Below are 7275 nucleotides of genomic sequence, written 5' to 3'. Positions count from 1 at the left end.
GATCTGTAGCTTTTTGAAACTTGTGAAAAATGACCAGTTGTTAGTTTCAGAGCAGATGGTTAAATCTTTCAATGCTGACCATCATGTTAATCAATTTAACATCAGTGATTGTATTTCAAGGTAATTAATTGGACACAAAACCTATTGCATGTGCTGAGGTGTTGCAACTAATACAAAGTTTATTCTTCCTCCAAATGTGTAACCTTTCATGATTCTTCCCTCCAGGACCTTGCACATTGAATTCCATTGGCCATTTATGCCCATTGACTTGATACTTAGTTAATTTGTCATTTTCCTTGTCTAAAAACATCCCCATAGTTAGTGATCATTTATAAAGTTGATCATTTTATGAATAATCAATTTTAAAAATCTGGAGAGAACTACATTCAGGACCAAACAGATGGGGCCATCCATTTAGTTCATCTTCCCAATATGGCAACTTCTTTTACCAGTTTCTAATTTCTTTAGTTCAGCTACCCAATTGCTGCCCAATTATTCCTTATAACCTCTGTGATTCAAGCTAGTATAACAGCATTTTCTATGGTGTAGATTGTAGAAGGAATTAGGGCTTTCTGGTATCTAATATGGATATCAAGAACTTGGTTATTTATAGCAGATTTCAAATTTGTTTTCAAAATCAGAATTTATTGTCATGAACATGATACAAAGTTTGTCATTTTGCAGCAGCGTCGCAGGGCAAATATGTTATAAATAAAAATAAATTAATAGTGCAAGAAAATAGGAGAATGTGAGGCAGTGTCTGTGGTTCATTGTCCATTCAGGAATCTGATGACAGAGGGGAAGAAGCTGTTCTTGTGTCTCTGAGTGCTTGTCTTCAAGCTCGTGTACCTTTTTCTCGACTGTAGCAGAGTGAAGAGGGCATGGCCTGGGTGGTGGTGGGTCCTTGAGGATAGAAGCTGCTTTCTTAAGACACTGCCTCTTGTAGATGTCCTTGATGGAGTGAAGACTAGTGCCTGTGATGTCACTTTCTGAGTTAACAATTCTTTGGATGGGGCCTCAGGATAGCCGCATCACTTCATAGCTAATGGTGTAATGTTGAAATATAGTCATTGTTTTGGCACTTGAAATTTCTTCAAACAGCAAAGAGATGATGATGAGGTTATGCTTCTTGCTGACATCAACTGAAGAATTATCTCTATTTTTAAATAATGTAATTAGATCTTTAACCATTCACCTCAGAGGGCAGACATAGCCTTGGTCACTTGTCTGAACCAAAATTGTGGGACTCCCACAGAGTACACTGGTGTGTCAGTTTAAATTTTTGTGTTCCTATGTCTGTAGTGAGACTTCTGGATTAGAAGTAAAGGTGCTATCAATATAACCAAGGCTCCCAGAAGAACAACATAAATGACAAGAAAATCAAAAAGATTGAAAGGACAAGTACTTCCTATTTACAAATATTTATGAGTTTGGAGGATGAAAATGAGACTCTGTTCCAACTTCGCTCTGAAACATCTACAAAATGAGGATGAGGAACAGATAAACTCACCAGAGCTTGGCAAAACATAATTACTTAAAAAAGAGTTTATTCAGATACTGTAATTCAGAAAAAATAAACCATCGGAGCTCTTTGAAAATGAAAATAAAATAAAATAGTCGAGGAATGCTACTCTTTTATTCTTTTACTTCTGGAAATGTAAAAAAAAATAAAGAGCTTCTGTCTCATTGTCAATAAGGAAACATTAAATACTCCTATCTATTTTAACCAGATATATGTACAACTAAATTCAGTAGTCAATGAGTACATATGCTGTGAGGATGATAGCAGAGCAAGATGCTCCTGTCTTATGTAACATGACAATAAAGTACGTGACAATAAACTGAACTAATTCCAGCTTTATTAATATATGGCACTAAAATAACTAATGTCTATATGTTGCTTCTATTCCCATTTGAAGACAATAGGAAATAATGGCACAATTATAACAATTTTACTTTTTAATTTGTTTTAATAATTATTCTTTTGTGAATATCATTGAAGAGACTCACAGTTATTGTTCAATCCTGATTGTCCCCGTGAAGGTGATGGATTATAGAGAGAAAAAAAATTATCACTGCAGAGGAGTTAATTTGTTTTCTTATGAACTCAAAGTGTAGTAATAATTTTGGGTTAATTTTAAGACCTCATGAAGGCCTTAGGAATTGGTACTGTACATTGTCTTTACACAAACCTCGATGACTTCCATAAAAAAAATTATATTATAGCTTCAACTTGGTTCAAAATACTGATAAAGGCTCACACCAGAAATTGTTATTGAAAGTCACTTAGGGGTAATTTTCTTGCCATTTTGTTGCTAATTACCAGTTCAATAACCTCTTAATTATGCTGGTGTTAAACTCTATCACCAGTCATTCATGGCAAGTACAATTCAAAATGATGATAAATACTAGGTTTAACACTGGAAAAACATGTTACTGTTTACATCAAATTTTACATCTATAAGCAGTTGGCTGATGCCTTTCACATCTATAAGCAGAGATTTTTTAGGCAGATAATCATAAATCAAGTTGTTACAATTTTCTTATTACATTTTTGTTGAAGTATGCTTTTCTCCTCAATGCTGTCAGTTCAAGCTTATTCAAATTTCAAATTCAGTGTAATAATCCTTCAAGTTTCAAGTTTATTATCATCTGATTGCATGAGTACAACCCAATGAAATAGCTCTCTGTTCCTCAGTGCAAAACATGCAGGCACACAACCAGACATAACACACATACAGACAATCAATATGGGACAAACAGGACAAATATGCATATAAGTAAATACATACTATTTAGTAAATATTAGATTCTTGAATGATGTGTGAGCAGTTCCTTTGGTCATTCAGCAATCTCACGGCAGAAGAAGCTGTTTCTCAGCCTTGTGTGCTAGCTCTAATACTCCTGTATCTCTTTCCTGAATCGTAATGTTACATTATTTTCTTCCATTCTGCATTATTCTACAAACAATACAAGAAATATATTAATTTCGGATTCAGAATCTCTGAACAATAAAGACATAAAGGAATATGTTCGAGGGTTGCTATGACCAGTGGGAATGCTACCAACTCACTACCGTTTAACTCTTTAAATTGCCTTTGCTTTTATGTTTAATTGCTTTATCAGTTGTACCCCTCAAATAAGTGAAACTTTGGTTTGGCTATTGATTGATGACACTGGGGCCCAACAGAGATATTATTTTGGTTATTTTCAGAAAGGCTCTGTGGAAGTAACAGATAAAGTTGGTGTTGCCCTCAGAAGCACATGTGGTGTCACTACCTAAACCAGGTGCTAAACAGACAAAATGTTTGAACATATTTTGCATTACATCAGCAATCATCCTCAATACTTCATCAGCGTGCAGAACAATAAAGCATTTCTATACATATTAATTGATATTAGATAGAGATTTTGTTATAACTATTACTGACAGAGCATTCAATAGTGATGGGAACAGTAAAATATCTATAAGGTAGAAACAGCTCAGTAACCAAACTGTGTATCTGCTTTATCTTCCCTGAAGATTAATGATGCATTTTTGGCAAATGATTTTAGATTTATTGAGTTTGAACCTTAACATGAAACAAATCGCAATGTGTGCGACTAAAGTGCAGTGTCCATTGCAGGGGATTGTGGCATTGAAGAGTCTGAGAGCACTTTATAATATTAGCATAGCAGGAAATGTGACTGACATCTGTATATACCAGTAAAAATACACAATAAATGCTGGAAGAACTCAGCCAGTCTCCCAGCAATCTCTAGGAGGTAAATATATATTACCAACATTTTGGGCCTGAGCCTTTCTTCAACAAAAATCCAAATAAGCATTCCAATAAAGACAGAGAAAAAAGTGGAAGAATGGGAGGGGAGGAGTCCAGACCAACAAACAAAAGGTGTTACGACAATCACAGCATCTGCAAACTTCAGTGTTTAACTCTGATATACCTGTGACAACTGATATAACATTACTCAAGGCTAATATTAATAGTTTTTTTGGTCAGCAAGGAAATCAGAAGATAAAATTAGGTGAAAAAAGTGGTTCTGTATCTACCAAGATCTTATAGAATGGCAAAGTAATTTCAAAGGACATAGGCCAACATGTAAATGATAAAGAATGTTACACTGGCAGTAATTCAATGCCATGACATGTAATGCCATGTAATGTCAACCATTATTAGTCTCAATGGGAGAATTCTGTGTTCTGATCTCTATTCTGGACCAAGCCAGAATCTCAGTCGTAAGTTCAACAGCTGTGGCTGGGCTTGAGATGCCCACCTGCTTCAAAAGGACATTCATTATAGTGGTGTACAAGAACAGCAAGGTGACCTGTCTCAATAACAATTAATCAGTGGCACCTATATACTCTGTAGAAGTGGTTTGAGTCATTGATTATGCAGCAAATCAATTTCTGTCTCAAAAAGGACCAGAACCCACTTTCATTTGCCTATTGTCATGAGATCAATGGTACCAGGATCTTGGCTGATGCATCCCTGAAATGGCCTTGGAGCAGTACTACTGCAGCAACATGAAGACTCGTGGCAATCTGTAGTCTACGCATCAAAGGCTTTAACAAGTGCTGAAGCCAACTATGTGTATCTTCTGGAGCATTTCCTTGTGTAGCAGCACTAGAATCTGTTCCCTTTGAACACTATATCTTTCACAACTGACTGTTCATCTCTGCATGCCTAGTAATTCCAAATACCCATTGGATAGTGATTCTTAGCTGCTGGCCATCCTTTCTGTACTGTATCTTTGAGCACTTTCATTGTTTCATATTTCTCTGTTGCTTTCCTGATCTGCTGTTTTATCCCAAGATTCTGGAAATGAGGTGATAATAATGTCATCATAATCTTGTATCTCTGCATTAACCTCTTGGTTGCCCTTTTCTTTCTTGTCAACTGCTTGAGACAGTGCAACAGCTGTAAACATGTATTTCCCTGGGGTGTAGATCATTTTCACATTGTGTTTCTGCAACTTTATCAACATGCACTGTACACTCATGTGACAGTTATTCAGTGGTTTGGGCATAATTGAGACAAATGGTTTATGGTCTGTCTCCATTTCAAGAGCTTGTCAATAAAGGTATTGATGGAACCTTTTGCATGTATAAGTGACGGCAAGAAGCTCTGTCTCTATCTGTGCATAGTTGGCTTCTGCACTCATTAAAACCCAGGTTGTCATGTGTCCTCATGCTGCTGCAGTAGTACTGCTCAAAGACCAAGTTGGGATGCATCAGCCAAAATCCTAGTGCGCCTATCCGGATGATAAAATTTTAGTACAGGCTCTTCTATTATGATTTTTTTTGAGTGTCTGGAAGCACTCTTCTTACTTGTGTGACCAGATCTACTCATATTTCTGCTCAAAGGGTGATGTAAGTGGTGCTAACACAATCGAGACATGAAGGATGAATTTAGCCATGTATGTCATCATCCCCAAGAAATGTTTCACCTTCTCTTAGTTTTGGGGCCTCAAAAAATTCTTAGTGGCTGATGTCTTTCCTGGATCAAGCTTCATTCCCTGTTCAGATATGACATCTCCTATGAAGATAAATGTCTTTACGTTAAACTCATATTTTTCTTTGTTTAATTTCAAATTGACATTCCGTGTCATGTGAAGCATTTGTCTTAGTCATGTATTACGTTCCTTCCTTGTGGACCCCCAGACAATTATGTCATCCATCATGGTCTCAAATCCAGGTATACATTAAAAGATTATGTGGTGCTCGCTTTGGCAGCACATATACTAAAATTGGAACGATACAGAGAAACTTAGCATAGCCCCTGTGCAAGGATGGCAAGCAAATTTGTGAAGTGTTCCATATTTTTATATAAAAAAAGATCATGTGGATAGTTTTATGGTAGATTTCTGGTGCATACAAGATCCTACATGGTAGCCGAGGAAAGTGGTATCATCCTTGGGGAGTATAGACAGTGCATAGATTCAAACTTACCTCATTGATCTTAATCTTCCAAAATCCTGATGACACATCGAGCTTGCTAAACCACTTGACATCTAAAAACGAGGATGATTCAAAACCCCACCCCTGTGTCGGCAATTTAAAATGATCTCCCTTGATGACTTTATTGAGATCTCTTAGGTCCTGACGTATACTCAGTTCTCCATTTTTATTTGGTACGATGACCAGTGAGCTGATCCAATCGGTAGGTTCTTCAATTTTCTGGATGACTTTCATCTGTTCCATGCATGCTGGTTCAAAGTGGAAACAGAAATTTCCTGCATGCATGGACAAAAGGAGACACTGTCTCATCTATGTAGATCTTGTGTGCGCCAAGTTAACCTCCAAGCCCCTCAGACATCTCTATACTCTTCAATGAGGATTGTGAGTTTATCTTCAGTCTTTGAAGCCACTATGAAAATTCTTTTCATCAGGTCGAGCTCTTCACATGCCCTCAGACCTAATATTGGCTGTACTCTCCTTTATACAATCAGTAGCTGTGACTTTAGATGCCACCCTTTGTATTTGAAGGTCACCACACAGCCCCCTTCTACTGGAATGTCTCTCCAGTGTAACCTATCACATTTAATTTCACAGAATAAATATTTCTCTTTACGGTGAGGGTCTTGTAATTGTCCATAGATAGCTAATTCACCTGGGCTCCAGGTATTGATCTTAGATGGAATTATTGTCTCATTCAGTCACTGGAACAATCCATTCCTTTTTGCCAGCAATAGTCTGTAATGAATCCACAATGAATTCCTCCATTTCTTCATTCACTGTGTGCATCTTTCTCTTGATATCCCCTGCTTTGCTTCCCTTTTCAAAATAATTCTTCTTCCACATTTATAGCAGGACTTTCCACAGGAAGGATGCATCTTTGGACTATGTCTACCCCCACACCTGCTGCATTTGGTGTTTGAGCTTTGTTTTGATGTTGCTTTGGGAAACTCCTGGTGCTCTGCTTATCTGTTTTCATCACATGCACTGTTGTGTCTATCTTATGTAGCTCATATGGTCTCTGTTCCCCTACACATATTCACAGCTTTTTTCCAGAGTCAAAGCTTTTTCACATAACAGTCTTTCTCTAACTCCATTATCTGGGATTCTGCAAACTATTCTGTTTTTAAGGAGTGAATTTTTCATATCTCCATATTCACAGGGCTTACTCCATATGTGAAGCTTGGCTAAGTATTGGTCAAAGCTCTAACTTGTTTCTGATCACAGGAGAAAAAGTTGAATCTTTCAAACATTACATTTCTACTTAGAACAAAAAGTTCCTCAGATACTTCTAACACCATGTTATGGTGGTTCTTTCA

At 36.9% G+C, this 7275-nt stretch overlaps 1 non-coding gene across 1 annotated transcript; it reads left to right on the top strand.

Moving 5' to 3' along the window:
• The first annotated feature begins 5718 nt into the window (after positions 1–5718).
• Positions 5719–5825, top strand: LOC138737805 (U6 spliceosomal RNA). Its single transcript, XR_011341247.1, has one exon. It is a non-coding gene; the product is annotated as a U6 spliceosomal RNA (small nuclear RNA).
• The last annotated feature ends 1450 nt before the right edge of the window (positions 5826–7275 follow it).

The sequence above is a fragment of the Narcine bancroftii genome, chromosome 6 (genome assembly GCF_036971445.1).
Source record: "Narcine bancroftii isolate sNarBan1 chromosome 6, sNarBan1.hap1, whole genome shotgun sequence".
NCBI classification, from domain to species: Eukaryota; Metazoa; Chordata; class Chondrichthyes; order Torpediniformes; family Narcinidae; genus Narcine; species Narcine bancroftii.
The sequence above is the reverse complement of the archived record's forward strand: the minus strand, read 5'-3'. Positions and strand labels throughout refer to the sequence as shown.